Source organism: Herpailurus yagouaroundi, unplaced genomic scaffold (assembly GCF_014898765.1).
Source record: "Herpailurus yagouaroundi ecotype Mexico unplaced genomic scaffold, PumYag 182, whole genome shotgun sequence".
Taxonomy (NCBI): Eukaryota; Metazoa; Chordata; class Mammalia; order Carnivora; family Felidae; genus Herpailurus; species Herpailurus yagouaroundi.
In genome coordinates, this window is record NW_024412413.1 from 17,169,884 (window position 1) to 17,193,598 (window position 23,715).

The 23,715-nt window shown below is 39.5% G+C and overlaps 1 protein-coding gene across 3 annotated transcripts in view; it reads left to right on the forward strand.

Moving 5' to 3' along the window:
- The first annotated feature begins 19 nt into the window (after positions 1–19).
- SLC41A2 (solute carrier family 41 member 2) overlaps positions 20–23,715 on the forward strand; it is a 122,227-nt gene continuing 98,531 nt past the window's right edge. Inside the window, exons 1-3 of one of the 3 annotated variants that reach the window (XM_040491023.1) lie at positions 5,917–5,983; positions 9,152–9,213; positions 11,527–11,701. The gene's annotated coding sequence lies outside the window, so the exon portion shown is untranslated. Of the gene's footprint in view, positions 73–5,916; positions 5,984–9,151; positions 9,214–9,944; positions 10,059–11,526; positions 11,702–23,715 lie in introns of those variants that run through there. The other 2 variants (XM_040491024.1, XM_040491025.1) reach the window with 2 other exon arrangements.

A 23,715-nucleotide genomic window follows, 5' to 3' on the forward strand; every position in this document is an offset into this window, starting at 1 on the left:
CGAGCAGGAAGGAGCCGCGGCCCGGGGCAGCCGCCAGCCGCCGCCGCCGCCGCCGCCGCCGCGGGGGACCAGGTGAATGCTCCTTCCGTCCCCCGCCCCGGGTGCCCCGGTCGCGTCTGAGGAGGCGGGGTCCCCTCTCCTTACACCGGCCGCCGCGGCCGCGCTCCGGGGCAGGTGATAATGGAGGGGAAGTCTGGGCTTTGGCCGCGGCGCCGGGTTCGGGCGCATCCCAGGTACTGGAGGGAGGAGGGGCGGGACCGGGCTCGGGACCCAGCGGCCGGGGCGACGGGGAGCGGCGGCGCGCCCCTCCCGAGCCGCTGTGTCTCCCCACCCCCTCGGGCCCCCGCGCCTGCCCCACCTCGGGCGGGACCGCAGGCTGGCCCTGGGCGCCGGCTGCCGGCAGCCGCGGCTGGACGGGCGGGCGGCCCCGAGCCCCGCTGGGCCCGGCAGCGGGTGGTGGCCGAATGATGGGTGGAAGGTGAGCTGGGCTGGAGACGCCGCCAGGCGGGCTCGGGGCACACCCCGGCTCCGCTGCTTCAGGGCTCCGCAGTTGCTCTGTGTCCCCGCCCTCTTTGATTCTTTTCTTTATGTAAGTGAAATACACGCATCTCAGTTAACCCCCCCCCCCCAAACGTGCATCTACATGGAGAGATCATATGTTCGTATGGAATTATGTATTTACCATTTACATGCATATTACGTGTCGTCTGTCTGTAAATGAGCACTTGGGTTTGTTTTTTTTTTTTAATTGAGATATACTGCACACACCGTAAAATTCGCCCTTTCGAAAGTGCGGCCTTCACATAGTCACAAAGTTTTGCAACTATCACCACTATCCTGAACATTAGCATCACGTCAAAATGAAACCCTTTGACCCATCAGCAGCCATTTCTCATTTCTCCCTTAGCCCACCCTCTGGCAACCATTAATCTACGTCCTTTCCCTAAGGATTTGCCTGTTCTGGAAATTTCATATGAATGGAATCGTACAGTAGGTGACTTTTTGTGTCTGGCCTCTTTCGCATAGCAAAGTGTTTTTAGGGTTCATCCGTTTTGTAGCGTGTATCCGTATTCTTTTTCATGGCTGGGTACTATTCCGTTGTATATGTGTAGCATAGTTTCAGATATTGTCTATGCATTCATCACTTGATGGACATTAAGGATGTTTCCACTTTTGGTCATTGTGAATAATGCTGCTATGAGTATTTGTGTGCAGGTTTTTATGTGGGCATATGCTGTCATTTTTCTTGGGTGTATATATGATTAGCTTGTTGAGGAACAGCCAAACTTTTCCATAGTAGCTGCAACCTTTTACATTCCTGCCGAACAGTGTATGAGGGTTCCAAATTCTCCACCTGTTGGCCAACACTTGTTACTGTCTATTGGGTAGTTTTTATTATAGCTATGCTAGTGGGTGGGAAGTGGTATTGATTTGCATTTACCTGATGACCAATCATGTTGAGCATCTTTTCGTGTTCTTATTTGCTGTTTGTACGGCTTCTTTGGAGAAATGTCTCTTCGTATCCTTTGCCTATATTTTAATTGGGTTATTTGTCTTTTTTCTTACATGTCGAGTGTTTGTCTTTTTACTGTTGTATTGTTCATTTGTGGACGAAATTTTAGGTTTGGGGGCTAGTAAACTTTAAAAAAGCCAACCAACCTGATAGCAAGTGACATGGTGCTTCTACTTGGGGGAAACGAAGTGCCATTTATGCTTTTTTCGGAATACCCGACCTGTCAATTCTTGGGTGTCTTACTGCCTGTTTCCCTTTCTGGTATCTTGAGAAAAGCCACAACAGAGACCACACACAGTTGGTGTTTTCATATATTCTTTGCTTGGTTTGAAAAAAGTCCCAGTTATCACTGTAATTACAAATAACTCGGATTGGTGGCTAGCTAAACAAACTAATAAAAAATGGCAAACACCAGTGATTCAATTAAAATTTCATATACTTACCCGCTCAAGCAAAGTGGAAGGTCTTATTTTACTAAGTTCGTGTAGTTTTATTACAGTTGTATTCATCTGTGGGGGGGGCAAATTTTTCTGATGGCACTGAAGTTAAGAGCCACTTAGAGCTGAATGAACGCAACTATGCTTATTTCGTGGTTAATTTCTGAGTACACACAAATTCAGCGTTAGCCTCAGCTCTTTTCTAGCAAAAACCACTGGAAAAGACACGGCACCTGTCTCTCAGGAGTTCAGGCTCACTTTCCTATTATCCTAATGTGACTGTTCAAAAATATACTTCCAAATTTCAGAAATGTTATAGAAAATAAAATTAAAGATTTCCAAGTGGAATTAATGGATAAGCAGCTGAATAAAAGTGTGAAGAAAAGCCCAATCCTGCTTTTCAACTGCTAAATTATATAACAATGGAAACATTTAACCCTTTTATGCCTCATTGACTTCCTTCATAGAATGCATAATTTCACTGTATAAGCTGAGTGTATGTTTTTCTTTTAGCTAATGGAATGATTATCAAACATGTTGAAAATATCACCCATCCAAACTAATAGTTTGTTACTGACTCACCCAAAGGATACGTAAATGTCCCGAGGCTACAAATGTTTTCCAAGGTGGCCTTCTCTGCACTCTGGAGTTTTTAGTGTCACTTATTAAGGACTGAGAGTTGAGGACAATGAAAAGTAGGAACAATTTGGGGACATGATCCCTGGGAAATGGTGGTCAGAGCAGACCCTGCCTCCTTTATGGTGAACTTCTAGGCACCTCTCATCTTTTCTCTGAGATTATTGTAGTTAGATTTCTGTAACTTAAAAATACTGTATGTGTTTTAATATATATAAGGTATATATATCTCCAGTAGGGTTCAAAGGCTAGGACTGTCAATCAGTTATTCTATCTTAATGTGAATGGATTTATTCAGATTGCGTTCCCCTTGATCAGCTACACTGAGGAAATGGGAATTTTGACTTGAAGAAGGATAAGAGAGGTAAGTAGTATGAGATCATGGAACATTTTGCGGGTTTGGCAAAACTTGCTGTATTTCTAGAAGTGTGGGTGTTGAAAATGGAGATCTTTGGACAGCATAAAAGGTCTGGAAGAAGAGTCAAGAAAAGCAAGAATGAGAGTTTGGAAGGGAAGGTTGTAGGACATGAAGATAGATTCAATATATCGAGATATTTTTGCCCAAGAGAAATTCTAAATAGCACAAGTGGAAGAACCTTTTTCTCCTTCATTCCATTCCTCCTCCCCTTTTCTCCACCTTGCTTCTCCTTGCTTGCTACTCTCCTCCTAGGACCCTGAAGTCAGATTGCGATGACTGTTGTGCATGTGTAAGCTTTCCAGTGTGCTAATTACACCCCTTCTGTCTCCAGATTCTGGTTTCTTGAGATCAGAGTAAAGAAACCAGATGAAGATGAAAATACTGTTATAATAGTTTGTTATTTCTGGTAAAGCTGGATTGGAAAACTTAGTTTAGATCCCTGCTTTCTCTATTCCTTCTTAATTTGCCTACCTAGAGGCAACTGTAGCACCTAAGGTACAGGTCTCACCTGCAGGGAGGGAAAGTCCTGAATCAGGAAGTTTACCTTCTAGGAGTTGGAATGGGAAAGGAAACTTTCTTTGAAGGCGTCCAAGTTCCAGACAGCCAGTGAGAGCTTGGGGGCGGGGCCTGTCTGGAATATTGACCTTTATTTTTATCTTAGCCCTTAGGTAAATCACTCTCTCAGAGGAATTGCTGCTGGGGTAAGAGAAAAGTGTCCCTTCCATGGCCCTCTTCAATCCCGTTTTCTCCTACTCAGAGGAGTGAAGGTTCTGCTGTCATTAGAAAAATAAGCAGCCATCCTCTTGCGTTTCATAGACTAGCCTAGGAAATTAATCATTTATAAAATTGGAGCTGAGGTCATGTTTTCCTTGGAAGAGTTTTTTTAAGTGGGTGATCATTTCATTGTATGGTTAAATGTATAGATTATTAAGTCTTTTTCCTAACTTGTTTTATTCCTCCAATATTTATTTACTGAGTGTCTAGTAGGCACTGGGCTGGGCCCTTGGGATTCAGCGGTGAACAAGAATGGGTCCTTGCTCTCATGGAGTTTACAGCCTAGAGAGACAGCTAGTGCAGAAACAATTACAATAAAGCGTAATAAATGTTAGAAAGCTTAGAGTACTTTGGGACCAGAAGAGGGGGACCCAATCTGAGAGGGTCAGGGGAAGTGATGGCTGAGCCCCAAGGTCACAAAGTGGAATAGGAAGTAGCCAGGTGAAAGGGAAGAGTGAGGATGAGCAAGAGTTTCAGGAAAAAGGAACATACGGAAAGGCCAAGAAGGGAGAGAGAGGGTGGTTTACTAAAGCAGTATTTTTCAAACTGCAGGCTCCTGGGCAGCTACCAGTAGATTGTAAATTCAATTTAGTGGATTGTGATCTGCATCTTTGATTTATTTATTTATTAAAAAAAATTTTTTTTATGTTTTTATTTTATTTTTGAGAGAGAGAGAGAGAGAGAGAGAGAGAGAGAGTGGGGGGGGGCCAGAGAGAGAGAGACATACACAGAATCCAAAGCAGGCTCCAGGCTCTGAGCTGTCAGCACAGAGCCTGATGTGGGGCTCGAACTCACGGACCATGAGATCATGACCTGAGCTGAAGTTGGATACTTAACCGACTGAGCCACCCAGGTGCCCCTGTGATCTGCATCTTTTAAAAAAGAAAATGTGTCACACATAGTTACTAGATTGTAATGTGTAAAGTTTAAAAATGTCTGCAATAGAGGAAATAGACAAAAAGCCTGTGTGACCACAGGCAAAGGTGGATGGGAATGATTATACAGGATTTAGTTAACCTTGTTAAAGAATTTGGATTTATTTTAGAGGAAATGAGAAGCCACTGAAAAGGGTCTGATTAGATTAATTATTTTCCAGAGATACTTCTGAGTGCCTGGTCTTTCGCTACTCAAATACAAACCGCAAATTCCTTGGCCCAGTGTTACAGGTATTCCAAATTTGGTTCTAATCTATTTTTTTCTAAAGAATCTTTCTTCTGTTTTTTGTACTGGAACCTCCCATTTCATAAAGACTTATTGTCTGCCTAAGTGCCTTTGCACTGACGGAAAGATCTGTCTCATGTTGAACCTCTGGCATTTAGCTTAGTGCTTGGTACCCAGTAGGGATTAAGTAAATCTTTGTTGATAGAGTCTAAATATCCTGTGTATTAGAACTGTTACATGGTAGTAGAAATGACCTTGATGTTTCTAATAATACTTGCTTTTGGAAAAAAGAAAAGGTTTTATTAGAAATTCTTTTTTGGGGGGTGCCTGGGGTGGCTCCGTTGGTTGGGCGTCTGACTCTTGATTTCAGCTCAGGTCATGATCCCAGGGTTGTGGGATCAAGCCCCATGCTTATGATTCTCTCTCTCCCTCTGTCCCTCTCCCTCTCTCTTTCTCTCCCCATCCCCCCCCCCCCCCCATCAATTCTTGTCTTCTCATTTGGAATCATGTTAGTGATAGAATCATATTGATTTATTTAAAAGATAATATTTAACAAAAAGTACTCTAATGTTATTCTAAAGCAGTAACAGAGAGAAGAAAAAGAAGAGACTTTCTGATCTGGGAGTTTTTCTTCCCAAGGACTACAGAGCAATGACAGATTGTTCATACGAGGAGGCAGTCTAGCAGTCATTTATATTTTGTTTGGATGGGCATTTTCGGAGCACTCACCAGAAGACAGTTTTATAAAGATGGTTAGGAACAAAGAGAATAAATTAGATTAAAATGTATCAATCATATGAGTTTAGTGGAGAGGCAACAGAGAATAAATTTTGGTTTTAGAAGAAGTAAAAATAGAACATCCATACACCCAAAGAACTTACAAATAAGAATTTAATGATGTCAGTTTGTTGCCAGAGAATGATTGTACTGTCACAGTACTGTGACTTCACAGAATTAGATTGTGAAACCCAACTGTGAAGGAAAAATTCTTTAAGTGTATGGTTTCGATAAGTGGCAAGAGAAGTTATGAAAAATTCATGAAAGGTAGAGAGATTTCAAGTTCTGATTCAAATTTCTCTTTAATATACTTTTGAGATGTGGAAACTTGGCTAATTAGTTTTGTAAATTAGATTTTATGTAGCTTAAACATGAGTGCTAGAATCTAATTTTGCTAATATGGGATGGCTTTTTTAAAAATACTTACTGAGTCTTGTATTTTTATGTTCTACAGAGTCCTATTTTAAGCAGTGCATTGTAGAACCTAAATTGAAGCTGCTAACTTGTATAAATTTATCCTCAGGAAATCATTCTAAATATGGGAAATTATTATGCACCAAGATGTTCATTTTCGGTGCAATGTAGTTTAGTCAAGAAAATGCCTTGCTATAGGGAAATGATTCATTACAATGTGGCAGTGCACTTGAAATTTAACCATTGAAAGTGCCGTTTTAGAGCAATGGTTTCTTATTTATTACTTTTTAAATTAAAAAATAAAAAGTGCTCAATAAAGGCCCCTGGGTAGTTCAGTCACTTAACGGTCCAACTCTTGATTTCGGCTTAGGTCATGATCCTGTGGTTTGTGAGATCAAGCCCCTAGTCAGGCTCTGTACTGACGGTGCAGAGCCTACTTGGGATTGTCTCTCTCCTTCTCTCTGCCTCTCCACCGCTCACACTCGTTCCTGCTCTCTCTCTCTCAAAATAAATAAATAAATAAACTTTAAAACAAAAGTGCTCAATATAAGCAAAAGTACAGATAATATAAAAATATACAGGATTTAAAAGGCGAAAGTGGTGTTTCAAGTCCTTCCTTACCCTACCCCACGACCGAGGCCAACCTGGTTCTTTAGAAGTAAATACTCTGAGCACTTTGGTATCTGCCCTTCCAGACCTTTCTTTAACCCAGTGTTTTTCAAATTGTGCTCTCATGAGGGACTTCTGGGTCTTCTCAAGTTAGGTAGGTAGAGACCTAGTGGATGGGAAGCAGGGTGCTTCACTCTGTACTGCTTTGTCTGTTCCTGTTTTATATATAGGGATTTCACATAGGGTTTAATTTAAACAAATAATTGCTCTGCATTAAAAGTAAATGTTTAGGGGCACCTAAGTGGCCCAGTGGGTTGAGCATTTGACTCTTGGTTTCAGCTCAGGTCATGATCCCAGGGTCATGGAATCAAGCCCCACGTTGGGCTCTGCACTGGGCATGGAGGTGGAGCCTTTTTGGGATTCTCTCTCTCTCTCTCTCTCTGTCTCTCTCTCTCTGCCTCCCCCCCCCCCCCCCCCTCTGCTCACTATAAATAAATAAATAGATAGGAGCCTGCTTGGGATTCTCTCTCTCTCTCTGCCCCTCTCTCCTTCTTGCTATAAATAGATAGATAGGTAGGTAGGTAGATAGATAAGAAAAGGAAGTCCTAAACACCCTACTAAGGAATTCCAGATCTTACCCAGTTCACCATTTTGCTACATAGTGACATGAGTGTTCCACATAGACCTGTCTATTTTCCCCAGCAGTTTTATGAATGATAACCAGTCACCTTGTTGGAATCCACTCTCCCCCAACCCCTACCTTTTTTCCCATCTCTCTAAATCTTACCTGTTCTTTAAATTTTTTTATTATTATGTTTATTTATTTTGAGAGAGAGAGAGAGAGAGACAGTATGAGCAGGGAAGGGGCAGAGAGAGAAGGAGATACACTCCGAAGCAGGCTCCAGACTCTGAGCTGTCAGTGCAGAGCCTGAGGTGGGGCTCAAACCCACAAGCTATGAGATCATGACATGAGCTGAAGTTGGACGCTCAACCGACTGAGCCACGCAGGCGCACCTAAATCTTACCTGTTCTTTAAGGTTTTGTTCACCATTGTTTTGTTCATTCCTTCCTTCAACAGGTATTTAGTGAACACCTACATTTTGACTAATGTTGAATAGGAAATACGCAGAATTTTGTATCAAAAGCTCATAAACTAGTAAAGGATGACCTTCGTGGAAATAAGGGCAATAATGTTTTGCAAAGAAAGAGCATTTGCGGGGGTGGGGGCAGGTACTACTAAGATAGAAGTGGTCTCTTCCTTTTCTGCAGTTTTATATGTGACTTATAAAAGGGCAATTTATGATACCACTACATTTCTGGGTCTTCAGGAAATACTTGTTAACTTATTAATTGAATAATAGAAGAAAACGCAGAGAATTCACCTGTGAGTTACGGATGAGACTTCAGAAGGAGCTGTTTTCATTCTTGAACCATCAGCTGTGTTAAAAAATAACTTGAATCCGGGGCGCCTGGGTGGCGCAGTCGGTTAAGCGTCCGACTTCAGCCAGGTCACGATCTCGCGGTCCGGGAGTTCGAGCCCCGCGTCGGGCTCTGGGCTGATGGCTCAGAGCCTGGAGCCTGTTTCCGATCCTGTGTCTCCCTCTCTCTCTGCCCCTCCCCCGTTCATGCTCTGTCTCTCTCTGTCCCAAAAATAAATAAACGTTTAAAAAAAAAAAAATAACTTGAATCCAATTTACTGGATTCCAGTGTTGGGCATGAGCAGAGTTGAGAACGAGTATTGGAAGGATCGTGGTTCTGTAATCCTTGTCCCCCATGGCCTGCTCTGGGACAGACGGATCATAACACAGAGAACGCCTGTAGCGTCTTCCTTATCATGAGCTGGTTAGTCAGCAAGTCATGAATTCAAGTCCTGTATCTTTATCTTACTAACTTTACAACTTGGGCATATTACGTTACCTCTTCAAGACTCAGTTTCCCAAACGGCAGGGTATGAACATGTCTGTCTCCCAGGTTTTCGAAAAAAGACTCTGTGAGAGTCCAGAGTGCTGTCTGCTACTTTCTTCACACTCTGCCACTTTCCTCTATGTTTTTAGATAAATAATTAACAAAGAATTTTTAACAACATTTGAATTTTCTTTTCTTTTTTTTTAAAGCAGAAAACTCTTGTACTCTAGCATTCACAGATGATAAGGTTTCAAAATAACCCCAGGCAGACTCATGATGGATTCTGTCTTTCTAGTGCTTCATGTTCTGGTTGAGTAGACTTAGTTTTCAGTCTGGAATAAACCTTACGGTGTGGTTTAAGGTAGTATGTGTTCCCTGTAAACTGTAAAAATGTTATTTAGATATCGTTTTAAAAATGAAAGATACACCAGGTATGGTGTGTAAACTTAACAACAATATTAGAGCTACTTCCTATTTCAGGTTTCATTTTCTTTTTTTCTTTTAAAGTACCGGTTTCCTGAAGACCCGTATTGTTCAGTAGGTGTACTGTTTAGTGTATGTACAAACTGGTCAATATATATATATATGTATATAAATATATATGTACACACACGCACATACCACTTTATAGCATACTGGCAGTGTAATTAAAAGCAAGATTGGATAAGTTGTATAAAAGATAAATATTTAACCTCAGTTTATTTTTTTTAGAGAAAATTCGGACAAAACAGTTGATCTGAAAGTTATAAGCCAGGGGTTCAACTTAGCAATTTATAATATCTTTGTGATTGTATGGTATAGTATATTCCCCTAGTATGGGGAGAAAGAGGTGGAATATTAGGTTTTGAACCTTTTATAAAGTATAAAACTAATGATGCATAATGATAATTAGCTAAACATATTTTGAAGACTCAGTACACTGATGTAAGCATTTTACGTGTATTAAGTCATTTAATCTTTATGAAAACCCAGTTAGGGAGGTTTGTTTGTTTGTTTGTTTGTTGGTTTGTTTGTTGGTTTGTTTGAGGAAACGGAGATATAGAGGCATAGATCCCACAGCTAGTAAAAGTCAGGATTTAAGACACAGCAGTTTGACTTAACTACTGTCAATATCATTGGCGTGTGGACATTTCTTGACATTTAAGTTTTTGTAAGAAGCTCATCTCTCTTAATTGAAGTGTGGAGATGTGCTAAATGAGTCACTTGAAATTTCCCCATAAAATCACTCAGTGCAAGCCCTGTTATTGATTAACCCGTTTAATGAAAGCATAGTAAATATCTCGGTAAGCTTTGTACAGTTTCAAACACAGCATAACGCATTTGCCAGTGATTCCACATCGGGTCTACAACTTTGAACAGACAGTTAATATTCTCTCCTTTTCAAAACGTACTTGACTGAAATCTGTATACTCAGGTATGGGATTTTGTGAATAGATTTTGTAATCTGAATTCTAAATGCTATTACTCTTTAGAACAAAACCTATCCCTTTCTCAACCCTGGGGGCAGTGCTTACTAGGCAATCCAAGCATGTGTTTGAGCATTAGCAAGGAAGTACCAAAAGAGAGAGAAAAAAATTAATGTTTTTTAAAGAAACAGTGAGGTAGTCTTGGGAAAAATAATGCCTTTTTGTGACTCTGGGGGTGTTGTTGTTATTATTATTATTATTATTATTATTATTATTATTATTATTATTATTACTGTAGTCTCCACACCCAGTGTGGAGCCCAGTGCAGGGCTTGAACTCCCAGCCCTGAGAAAAAGACCTGAACTGAGATCAAGAGTCGGGACACTTAGCCAACTAAGCCACCTAGGAGTCCCTGGAGTTACTTTGAATTATATGAGTCATTTTGAATTAGATGTGATAGATTATGAGGGAGACCTGCCATAGACTTGGTGGTAATCTGGCCCTGCTTTGCAGCTTGGTGGGCACATGTAGTTATTCATCTGCAATTATGTAACAAGTATAAAGTATAAATGAAATCATGGCTATGGAAAATGAATGCAACCGTTTGTCAGCTATCTGGCAGTGTTTAGGTTGTGTTCTTTAAATGAAGGCTGTTGCTTTTTGGTTGTGCTATTCTTATTGAGAGATGAGTGCAGAGGGAGAAGTAGGAAGGAAGAGGCAATTTTAGAGCTCTGAGGAATTTTAGAAAGAGGAAATTGTAAGTAACCATTAATAGTAACTCAGTAGGATAATATTGATAAGGAAATTTGGGGGGATATTTTATGAAATACAAAAGGCAGGATGTAAAATAATATGTACAATATAAACCTATTTTTGTTTTGAAAAATATATATATATATTAAAATATAGTAAAGTTATATACCACTATGTCATCAATGATTATCTCGGAATGATGGGTTTCCAGAATAAACAATTTTTGTGTATCTTTGCCTCTTCTTCTTCTTCTTCTTCTTTTTTTTTTTTTGCACTGAAGACCAAAAAAAAAAAAAAAAAATTTAAAAAAACCTCCCTCTATGCTAGTGGGAATTAGAAGAACAGTTTCAAATGAGCAGGGAAAGAAGGAAGGGTAGTCAGGATATTTTTACGAGCAAAGATCATCATGACAACTAGGCTGGTTTTTAGGTGGCTTTGAGTATAGTTAGCTTGAACTTCAAGTTGGACCCAGAGCCTCCCCCAACCTTTTTCCCCTTCCCCCCCCCCCCGCCCCCACCCAACTGGTATTTGAGTAAAAAGGTACACAGCCCTGACCAAAGGGTAGAGAAGAGACTTGATTGCAGGGAGTAAAGATACTGAGTTAGGCCATTGTTTCACTTTGTTGCCAAGATAATCAAGTAACATAACACTGTGTACCTGTAGTTTACCTCATCTGTGTATCCTCTCTTGTACTGAGTCTGTGCACTTGAACTGACTTCACAGCGCTATGTACCAGGGAGCACCCTTGAGGGAAGGCACAGCCTGGGAAGGTAGAAGATCAACTTCATCTTTCTGGGCGGTGCCATTGTGCAGGTGTCCCAGCGGGGGAAGGTGGTGTTAGGCTGCCGCCTGAGGAACACCTCCGTGAGGGAGCTGTGCTGTTTTATCACTTTGGAAGGTAATGTAATATGGCCGGCCCATCAGTTCACTGCTTCACCTCTGAGATCTGGGGCCGGGGGAGGGGGGAGCTGTGGGTGAGTAGAAGTGCTTTAAGTAAATAGTTGCAATGAGATACTGTGAAAATTATGGGGCACTCCTGGTCTTAAAATGTAGAAAAAAATGCTGACTTCATCTGTGGCAAATCATTTTTTCCTTTCTCTTTTCTTAAAAAGAAAGTTTCGTTTTTCTTTTAAATTTTGACACATCAGCTTTTTCTTCCTTTCTCTGTTCTTAAAAATAGGATTTTTTTTTCTTTTAAACTTTGGAACATTGGCATCCTTTCTGTACCTTAAAATTCTGAAAGAGTTCATTTTCAATTTTTAGTTCAATTATACGCAGAGCTGATGGTATATTTTATGTTGGTCTAGAAGTGGGTTTACCTTTTCAGGGTTGAATTCTCTGTAAGAATATAAGGATGTGTCATGGGGGAAAAGTATGAAAGTATACTTTTGTAGGAGTTTGGAAAAATGTTTACTAATTTGAAATGCTGATGAAGTCATTACTTACTTTCTAAATTTAGGTATTTTAGACTTACAAGTGCCAGAGAACACTGGTAAGGAAATGCATTATTTATGTTTTATTCTTATGTACACTATCTTTTACACAGAGGTGTTGAGTCAGTTTATAAAAAAACAACACCTACAAGAAATGTTGGCTTTTTAAAAAAAGAATTACAAGACTAGTACTAGACAAAGTAAAACTAGGAGTATAACATTAAGATGAATACATTAATCATAGATTTGAATTTTAACTATAGCTATCAGTTTCCTTGCTGCTGAAGTAAAAAAAAAAAGGGGGGGCCTCAATATTTATTAAAGAAAAGAAAAATGCCAGTTTTCAGTAGCAACTCTGTCTGTAGCTATTATTTCTAAAGTTTCTTATGACTTTATACATGAATGATTGATGAGAAGGTGATGTTCTCAGCAGGAGTTTGCAGGAAATTAATGAATGTCAATAGCTTGTCAATTGAAGGAGAGAGTGTTAAGTGGTAAGTTTTGAATAAGATACGTGTAAGAAATGTTGAAGACAGAGTAGGAGAAATAAACTGTTTTGTTGTTGAAAAGCGCTTTCTCAACTTCAAAACAGAGTTCTCTGATTAAACTTGTTTGCCACCCTACTATTCCTCAAGTTTTTTTTCAAACAGTAGCACTAACTGATGTTCTTGGTAATAGTTGGCTTCCTGTGTTATTAAAACTATTTGTGTATTGCTCTGAATTTAATCAGAATATCTAGTTAAATGGTTGAATTTTTTCCTCATTTTTCAGTTGGTTGGTTTGATAGGGACTAGATGTAATCTAACTGATGGCACTTGGTAGAATAAACTGTACTTTGTTTATGCAATACACATAGTTCTTTGGACACACATATTTATTCTGTCAACATTTTCTCGATAAGTAGAAATGGCTTAACTCTGGGATATGTTTTAGTTGAATCATTAGCTTGATTTTGACGTATCCTTCTAAATAAACCATTCTTAAATTTTGTTTATTATTTTTTTTGAGAGAGAGAAAAAGAGTGAGGCAGGGGCAGAGGGGGAGAAAGAGAATATTTTTTTATTTTTTAAATTTTATTAAAAAAATTTTTTTAATGTTTATTTATTTTTTGAGGGAGGGAGGGAGAGAGAGAGCATGAGCAGCAGAAGGGCAAAGAGAGAAGGAAACACACAGTCCAAAGCAGGCTTCAGGCTCTGAGCTGTCAGCACAGAGCCCAACGTGGGGCTTGCACTCATGAACCATGAGTTTGTAACCTGAGCCGAAGTCAGATGCTCAACTGACTGAGCTACCCAGCCCATCCCCCCCCCCCCCCCACTGCCGAGACAGAGAGAGAATCTTAAGCATGCTCTATGCTCAGGCCTGACATGGGGCTTGATCTCACAATTATGAAATCATGACCTGAACCAAAATCAAAAGTCCAATGCTTAACCAACTGAGCCACCCAGGGACCCCTCCAACTACCTTTAAATGAGCTCAACAATGATAAAAATTATGAGATATGTAAATTACTATAGCTCATCTGTTGTTTGGACCAATTTGAGACTTAACCCCTTATAAAGCCTGTGGGATAGTTATTAAGTGGGCTCACCTTCATTCTTTAGAATTGTCACTGTGGGATGGTTCCTTTTCCTTGTTTAGCTACGGGACATGAGCAGAAGACATATTTATATGCTTTTTCCCCCCTAGTTCTACATTCTTAACTGGATACCATGAAATATATACCTCTGCCAAGCCAAGAGGGTGCATTTGGAATTCTGGAGATTTCTTTTATATTACAAATTGATTTTTTACCTTTCATTTAAAAGAAAAATTCCCGGGGCGCTTGGGTGGCTCAGTCAGTTAAGCGTCCCACTTTTGATTTCAACTCAGGTCATGATCTCAAGCTTCATGGGATTGAGCCCTGCTTGGGATTCTCTCCCTCTCTCTCTCTCTCTCTCTGTCTCTCGCTCTCTCTTGCTCTGTCTCTTGCTACGCACCCCCCTCCCCACCGCTCTCCCCCCCCTCACTAGCCCCCCTCACGTGCATGCTGTCTCAAAGAATAACATAAAAACTTAAATTTTTTTTAAGTGCTCTCTTTAAAACTGTGATAGGAAAATTTCTAATTATTGTTGGCAATAAATTTTCACTGTTCTTTCCTCTCTGTACCTTTAATCCTACATTAATTTGGGTAGTTTTTTTTTAAGTGTTAATTTTGATAGAGAGCACATGCATGTGGGGGAGGGGTAGAGAGAGAGAGAGGGAGAGACAGAATCTCAAGCAGCCTTCACGCTGTCAGCACAGAGCCCCACATGCGGGCTTGAATTCATAAACTATGAGATCATGACCTGAGCCAAAATCAACACTTGATCTTGGCCAAAAGGCCGAGAAGCAATAACCTTAGCCAAAATGAAGAGTTGGTCGCTTAACCAGCTGAGCCACCCAGGTGCCCCGGGTAGATTTCTTTGAGGTGGTATACTTTTATCATCACCTTTTGAATGAGATGAATTGTTCCTGGCTGTTAGGAACAATTTGGTAGGAAGTATAGAAGTGGAAAAGCTGAATAAAGGAGATTGGATTGAATGAAGGAAGTTTAGAGGAGAGCGAATAATTTACCTGGGTTTGGTAATCTAGTAGAAGGCAGTGAGTTATTGTGAAACATTAGGAACCCAAAATAAGCGATATAGGGAGCCCAGTGGATGAGGCTAATGAAATCAAGGGCTAAAAATGAGAAATGATTTCAGTAAAAGTGGTAGGGCTAGCTCAAATGAGAAGAGACTTCTTCAGTACAAATCAGTAGTCAAGGTCTATGATCCCCATAGATGGGACTAGAGTGTCCTCCCAGGTTCTGATGAGCGTTCAAGGAAGGAGGAGTTGGCATGAGGTCACAGCAAAATGGCAGAGAGTGGTGTCGGGGTGAACATGAGAAAACCAGAGGGATGATTGTTTAAGAGCTTATTGGGATGAGCTCTGAGAAAGGTGATTTGATGGAAAATCCTTAGGAAAAGGGAATTGTGGATAAGAAATGGGGAACCTGAAGTGTTCAGGTCATGAAACTGATATCTAAAAGACTTTTAAACATAATTTTTGCTTAAGTGAAAGGAGTTGATCATTGAGAGAAATTGGTGAGGATTTAAGTTTACACAGGTTTAGATCTTAAAATGAAAATACTTAAAGTCAACTTGTTGCCTAGGTGCTGCAAAAAGCAAATTAACTAGACATGATCTTTCTTTATGAACTGATTGTACAATTAAACAATTAAGTACTTACTGAGTATTATTCAAAAGAATGAACCAAAATTTTTTATGAAACTAGAAAATAATTTTGTATGTCAGCTGAGGTCTGCCCTAACCTCTCTGAAAACTAACTGACCACATAATACATCCTCTGTGGTAACTACCTACATTTGAATAACTAACCAGAAAACATAGTCAAAGAAAACAGAAGGGAGCAGAATGCACACTATACGAATACATACAATTTATACAAATATATTTATATAAATATACCCACCTGATGGACAAGTTTTGAGATTTTTTGACTAACTGTGAGAATGCTGGTAACAGATTAACTCAAAACAGTTTTGTTGTGGGAAGATAACAAAGTATTAAGCTCTCATTTAGTGCCTTTCTTAGTAATTAGGCAGGACAGGCCTGGTAACTCACAGCTCTGTTGGATTTTTCAAGTGTATTATTTAGCCTTTGCAATCAAACAATGCCTCCTCCAGCACCAGGAACAGATTTTCTCCAAGATAATGATGTAGTAAATCAACACACATACAATATGCTGCTTTTCCTAACTTTTTTTTTTAAATTTTTTTTTAACGTTTATTTATTTTTGAGACAGAGAGAGACAGAGCATGAACGGGGGAGGGTCAGAGAGAGGGAGACACAGAATCTGAAACAGGCTCCAGGTTCTGAGCTGCTAGCACAGAGCCCGACGCCGGGCTCGAACTCACGGACCTCGAGATCATGACCTGAGCCGAAGTCGGTCGCCTAACCGACTGAGCCACCCTAGGCGCCCCACCTAACTTTTAAAAACAAGCAATTTGAACTAGTGTTTTTCATTTTTGTGACCAAAGTTGAATTCATAAGGAGTATCTGGTATTATTAGTTTATATTTCTTTAAGTCAGTGGTTCTCTGATGTGACTCTGTAGACCAGTGCTGTCCCATGACAGTACTTTTATGGGGAACATGGAGTGAGTTCTTCATTAATCTAAATGTGTTTAATGGAAAGGCTGTCTTTTGGTCTAACATTTTGTCTCTTCTGCATTCTTTTTTTTTTTTTTAATTATTGTATTTATTTTTTTAGATGTTTGTTTTTGAGAGAGAGAGAATATGAGTAGGGGCGCGGGCAGAGAGAGGGGGACAGAGGATCCGAATCGGACTCTGTGCTGACAGCAGAGAGCCTGATGTGGGGCTCAAACTCATGAACTGCGAGATCATGACCTGAGCTGAAGTCAGATGCTCAACCAACTGTGCCACCCAGGCACCCCATATAATATTTTTTCTAAGTTTTAATTTATTTATTCATTTTAAGTAACCTCTACACCCAACATGGGGCTCAAACTCACAACTCTAAGATCAAGTTCTTCCAGCTGAGCCAGCCAGGCACCGCTCCCTTCTTCATTCTTGGTGTTAAAATGTACAGTTATTTTTTAAAGTTAATTAATTAATTTTTTAATTTACATCCAAGTTAGCATATAGTGCAACAGTGATTTCAGGAGTAGATTCCTTAATGCCCCTCACCCATTTAGCTCATCCCCTCTCCCACAACCCCTCCAGCAGCCTTCTGTTCTCTATATTTAAGAGTCTTTTATGTTTTGTCACCCTCCCTGTTTTTATATTATTTTTGCTTCCCTTCCCTTATGTTTATCTGTTTTGTATGTTCAGCTTCTCATATGAGTGAAGTCCTATGATATTTGTCTTTCTCTGACTCATTTTGCTTAGCATAATACCCTCTAGTTCCATCCACATAGCTGCAAATGGCAAAATTTCATTCTTTTTGGTTGCTGAGTATATACACATATACATATACATACCACATCTTTTTTATCCATTCATCCATTGAAGGACATTTGGGCTCTGTCCATACTTTGGTTATTGTTGATAGTACTGCCATAAACATTGGGGTGCATGTGTCCCTTCAAAACAGCACAACTGTATCCCTTGGATAAATACCTAGTAGTGCAGTTGCTGGGACATAGGGTAGTTCTATTTTTAATTTTTTTAGAAATCTTCATACTGTTTTCCAGAGTTTGTATTCCCACCAGCAGTGCAAAAGAGATCCTCTTTCTCTGCATCCTCACCGACATCTGTTGTTGACTGAGTTGTGAGTTTTAGCCATTCTGACAGGTGTGAGGTGATCTCATTGTGGTTTTGATTTGTGTTTTCCTGATGGTGAGTGATGTTGAGCATTTTTTTCATGTGTCGGTTGGCCATCTGGATGTCTTCTTTGGAGAAGTGTCTATTCATGTCTTTTGCCCATTTCTTCACTGGATTATTTGTTTTTTGGGTGTTGAGTTTGATAAGTTCTTTATAGATTTTGGATGCTATCCCTTTATCTGTTACATCATTTGCAAATATCTTCTCCCATTCTGTTGGTTGCCTTTTAGTTTTGCTGATTGTTTCCTTTGCTGTGCAGAAGCTTTTTATTTTGATGAGGTCCAATAGTTCATTTTTGCTTTTGTTTCCCTTGCCTCCGGAGATGTGTTGAGTAAGAAGTAGCTGCGGCCAAGGTCAAAGAGGTTTTTGCCTGCTTTCTCCTTGAGGATTTTGAGGCTTTCTGTCTTATGTTTAGGTGTTTCATCCATTTTGAGTTTATTTTTGTGTATGGTGTAAGGAAGTGGTCCAGGTTCATTTTTCTGCATGCTGCTGTCCAGTTTTCCCAGCATCATTTGCTGAAGAGATTGTCTTTATTTCACTGGCCATTCTTTCTTGCTTTGTCAAAGATTAGTTGGCCATACGTTTGTGGGTCCATTTCTGGGTTCTCTATTCTGTTCCATTGATCTGAGTGTCTGTTTTTGTGCCACTACCGTACTGTCTTGATGATTACAGGTTTGTAATACAGCTTGAAGTCAGGGATTGTGATGGCTCCAGCTTTGGTTTTCTTTTTCAAGATCGCTTTGGCTATTTTGGGTCTTTTCTGATTCCATACAAATTTTAGGATTGTTTGTTCTAGCTCTGTGAAGAATACTGGTGTTATTTTGATAGAGATTGTTATGTACGCTTATTTTTTAGAAAAGATCATTAAATTTTTTTAAAATTTTATATATATATTTATTTAAATTTTTTCCAGTTTTATTGAGATATAAGTGACATATGTCACTGTGTGAGTTTCAGGTTTACAGCATAAAGTTTAGACTGTGAAGTAATTACTATAGTAAGTTAACATCCATCAAGCCATATAGAGAGAATAAAAAGAAATGAGGGAAAAAACCCTTCCTTCTTGTGGTGAGAATTGTTAAGATTTACTCTCTTAACAACTTTTATATGTCATAGAGCTGAGGAAACTATAGTCATCATGTTGCACATTATATCCCTAGTACTTGTGTATCTTATAACAGGAAGTTTGTACTCTTTAACCTTTTTTGTTCCAATTCACCCTTCTCTTCCCCTGACCCCATCTCTGGTTATCCCAAATCTGATTCTTTTTCTGCATTTGGGTCCTTTCCTTTCTTTTCTTTTCTTTTTCTTATGATTCTACATATAAATGAGATCATGTGGTATTTGTGTTTCTCTTTTTGCCTTATTTCACTTAGCATAATGCCCTCAGGATTTATCCATGTTGTTGCAAATGGCAGGATTTCCTTATTTTTTTATGGCTGAATAATATTCCATTATGTACACACACACACACACACACACACACACACACACACACGCCACAACTTCTTTATCCACTTACCTTTCAGTGGACTCTTAGGTTGTTTCATGTTTTGGCTATTGTAAATAATGCTGCTCTGAACACAGGGCTACAGATATCTTTTCAATGATCCAAAGATCATTCCTTTGGATATGTTCCCAGAAGTGGAATTGCTAGATCATATGGTAGTTCTATTTTTAATTCTTTGAGGATCCTCCATATTTTTTCCATAATAGCTGTACCAATTTACAATCCTGCCAGCAGTGGACAAAGGTTCCCTTTTCTTCAAATCCTAGTCAGCATTTGTTATCTTTTGTCCTGTTGATGGCCATTCTAACAGCCCAGGACCCAGTCTGAAGAAGTAGCACTAACCTAGGACATGCCCTTCTCATGACAGATGGAAGAAGAGACATAGCTGAACTGTTTCTGCTTGTAGGTGTTGCTGCTGCTCTTATTCCATTGGCCAATTCAAGTCACATGGCCAAATCTGCTGTCAGTGGAGATGAGGAAGTAGAATTCTCTCACAGTCCCTTCAAGTAACATGGCAACGGGTGGAGATAATTCTCTTATAGGAGGGCAGCAATAATGGGAGTAAAATAAAGTCTACAATATCATTTTTACTGAAGCACTCATGTAGTCTATATGAATAAAGAACAGTAAGAAACAGATATCCACTATCAAGCTGAAAAAATATAACCAATACCTTTGAAGCTCTCTGTGTGCTTTTATACCACGTACTCAAATATACCCATTCTCTTGAAGTTTGTGATTATATCCTACCCGTCTTCATATATTCCATTGTATTAATATCCCACAATTTCTGTTTTCTGTTGAGTTAATTCCAATTTTTTTACTAGTATGAAGATGCTGCTAAGGATATTATTTTATGTGTCTTCTAGTATACTGTGCATGAGTCTCTCCAGGATATGAACTTAGGGTGGAATTTGCTGAAATGTGGGGCATAGAATCTTTAATTTTAGCATACAACAATTGTTTTCCAAGGCAGTATAATGTTTATAGTTGCACTAGTAGTGTTTAATGTATTACCAGTGCTCACATCCTTGTTCACATTTGAAAGTTTCACAACATCTAATTTTTAGTGTAATGAATGTAAATCAGATTCTTTTTTGAATGTACTGGGAGACACTTCTCAAGCTTTCATGTGTACACAAATCACTTGGGAATGCTATTAGAAGTGCAGGTTTTGATTCACAGGTTGGGCTAGGGATGAGAGCGGAGGTCCTGCATTTCTAACAAGCTCCCAGGTGATGACAGTGCTGCTGGACCATAAACCATACTTGGAGTAACAAGGATCTAAGGCACTAAAATAGAATTGTTCCTGTGTTGGTTGTGCTCAGCACCTAAAGAGTCTTTGGAACAAAACTGCTAAATAACAGTATTTGATGCAGCCACTTAATCTAGGGTTTTTGAATTATGCCCGATATCTTCACCGACGTTAGATGAGTAGTATAGATAAATATGCATTTTTCATCTAGCAATTTTGGAAAAAAAAAAAGAAGTCCCAGGCCACAATTTTAATCGTTCTACTTGTATTCTACTGCTGATTTTTTTGTATTTTAATTTGAAACTTCTGTTTTGTGGAAATACTGGCCATTAGTGAATAAAATAGTGGATTATTTTTTCTTAGAGTTTGTCGCTTTACAACTGACAGCAAGAACTCAGAATTTAAGCCTCGGCCACTCCACTAAAGTTCTAAAGACACTATTTCTTCTCATCTAGGTTGATACTAGATTAATATAATCTACTAAGAAGTTGAAGAATGAGCCATAAATATCTCCACTGGCATTCTTTAACTTAAGCACCTTAAAGCTACGGGAAACTTTGCCCAATTCCTTTTATTTATTTTTAAAATTTTTTACTTGTTTTTACTCATTCATGGGTAAACAACAACATAGAGTAAGAATTTTTATTTGGGGGCATATATGTACATCACTCATTTTAAATCTACCACAAAGTATTTCGATTGTAATCCATTATTCCATGAGTTCTTTATTTTATTTATTTATTTGGAGAGAGAGGGAGAGAGAGAGAATCCCAAGTAGGCTCTGTGTGGTCAGCATGGAGCCTGATGCAGGGCTTCACCATGAACCGCAAGATTATGACCTGAGCTGAAATCAAGAGTCTGATGCTCACTCAACCAGCTGAGCCACTTGGGTGCCCCTAGGTGATTTCTTTAAAAGAAAAAAGTTTAAGGAGTCTTTAAGAGTGGAATGGAACTTGTCAGTAAGCAAGCATTAGACTAACTGGTGATCAGTCACTAACTTGATAAAATGAAGGAGAAAATAAAAATAAACACATATTCCTCAGTGCAAAATAGTGATATGTGGTCCACGGCATGTGCCTGTAACAAGGTAATCCCTACTGTTTCCAAATTGCATTCTTAAACAACAACAAAAAAAGATGTTAGGACAAAAAACACCACTCAGACTATCTTATGCAATGAAGAGTTATTGGCCCATATAATTGGTAACAACACCGCTGGAATGAGCTTAAAATAAATGAAATAGACATTCTAATTATGTTGTCAGGACCCTTTCATCTCCTGGCTTTGGTTCTCTCTGTGGATCCTCTTCTAATGTAGATGGGCTTTCCTTCAAGTGGTACTAATAGTGGTGGTGGCAGAGGGGACTTTTTGAGGTGGAAGATGAAGTGACAGCTTCAGAATTATGTTGTTCCAAAGGGAAGTGAGTAAACTCTCCCAGAGACCTTCCACATTAAGGTAGTCCTATAACTTACTCACTCTTCGTTAAATCAGCTCTCTCTTTTATAGCCTTTATCATAAATTATCTCATTTGTTTGCTCACCTGGTTGCTTTTCCTCCCCACTACAAGGTAAAATCTGTTAGAAGCAAGAATGGTGCCTATTTTGTTAATTATGTCTCAGCATTCAGTAGGCACTCAGGACATAGTAAGAAAAAAAGTACAGTAAAACCTTGGTTTGTGAGCATAATTCGTTCTGGGAACATGCTTGTAATCCAAAGCACTGGTATATCAGAGCGAATTTCAGAACCATTGGCTCAGTTGTGATCATGTGATGTTTGGTGTCTTGTATTACTTGTATTGCAAGACATCACTCATTTATTAAATTAAAACCTACTAGACATGTTTGCTTGTCTTGTGGAACACTTGCGGAACAAGTTATTCACAATCCAGAGTTTTACTTGCACATGAAATTCCGGGAGAGGAAGTAGGTTTTGCTCAAACCATTTATCATCATGTAGTCTGGAGGGTAGGATACTGTTGATTGATAGACCTACCAGAACTGCATGGAATAGAGGAAGAATGTGTTTACGCAGGAAATGGAAATTCGTATAAATTTTTATTTTAAAGTGATCTCTACACCCATTGTGGGGCTTGAACTCACGACCCTGAGATCAAGAGTCTCAAGCTCTACTGGCTGAGAGAGCCAGGTGCCCCTGAAATTTGTACAGTGCTTCACAGAAAAAGGTAGCCCTTAGAATGGAGGGTTGGGCTGGATTTCAGCCCTATTCCATGGTCTCTGTCAACAGAGACCCTGATGAGTATCTATCTCTCCATCTCAGTTTCTGAATAGCTTATGCAGAAATGAGAATATTAGGAACAAAAGTATGAGCTGGACATGTCTTTGCATCTGGATCGCTCTTGGCCAACACCGTGTAGACTGTGCTTAGCTGTAAAAATGTTCTAACAGAGATGTCTTGAGAAATTCCTCTCTTCCCCACCCCTACCCTCTCCTTTATTTTTCTATCTAGGGTTAATTGGTCAAGTTTCCCAAGGACACATTTTGAGTTTTCTGAACTTTAGGGTGACTGGATGGTGGTACAGATGCTACCATCCTTCTTTCTGGTTTATTTACATTTCTCCACATTTCTGTTTTGATCAACCTGATAATTCTACTTCAAAAGGAAGAAACTCCCTGTATATATCACAGGCCCTTCAGTAGAATAGATTTGTCTTAAAACTCAATCCCTTTGGGGTTTGTTTTATATTTTATTTAGTTGAGGATCTCTTTGAGGCAGTGAAATGCACACTCTTTAAAAAGGGGCAATGGCCCCTGGGTGGCTCAATCAATCAGTCAAGTGTCCCACTCTTGATTTTGGCTCAGGTCCTGGTCTCATGGTTTGTGAGATCCAGCCTTGTATTGGGCTCTGTGCCAATAGCACGAAGCAGCATGGGATTTACTCTCTCTCTCTCTCTCTCTCTCTCTCTCTGATTCTACCTCACTTGTGTGTGCTGTCTCTCTCTCTCTCAAAATAAATAAATAAATAAATATTTAAAAAAATAAAAAGGGGCAAATAGGTTGAAGGAACAGAAACCTGCTCAATCTTCTCATATAAGGCTGCTGGGAATCTCGTAAGTTCCAGAAGTACAGCTCAGCATCTCGACATGAAGGGTTTTCAGGCTGCTGTTCTGCCTGTCTTTCTTTTTCTGGGACTACTTGTTTTCTCCTCTGCTTTAGTCTTGACATTGGTTTTACTCTGGACACTGATTCTCTTTAAACACTGACTTTTCTCTATATGCAGATCAACCTGCGAGTGGCAAAAAAAAAGCAACTAGTACTTAATCTACTCATTGGATTCTCAGGACAAGTCAACAAGAAGTCCACACTGTAATCCCTTGGGGAGCTTAAAAAGAAAGA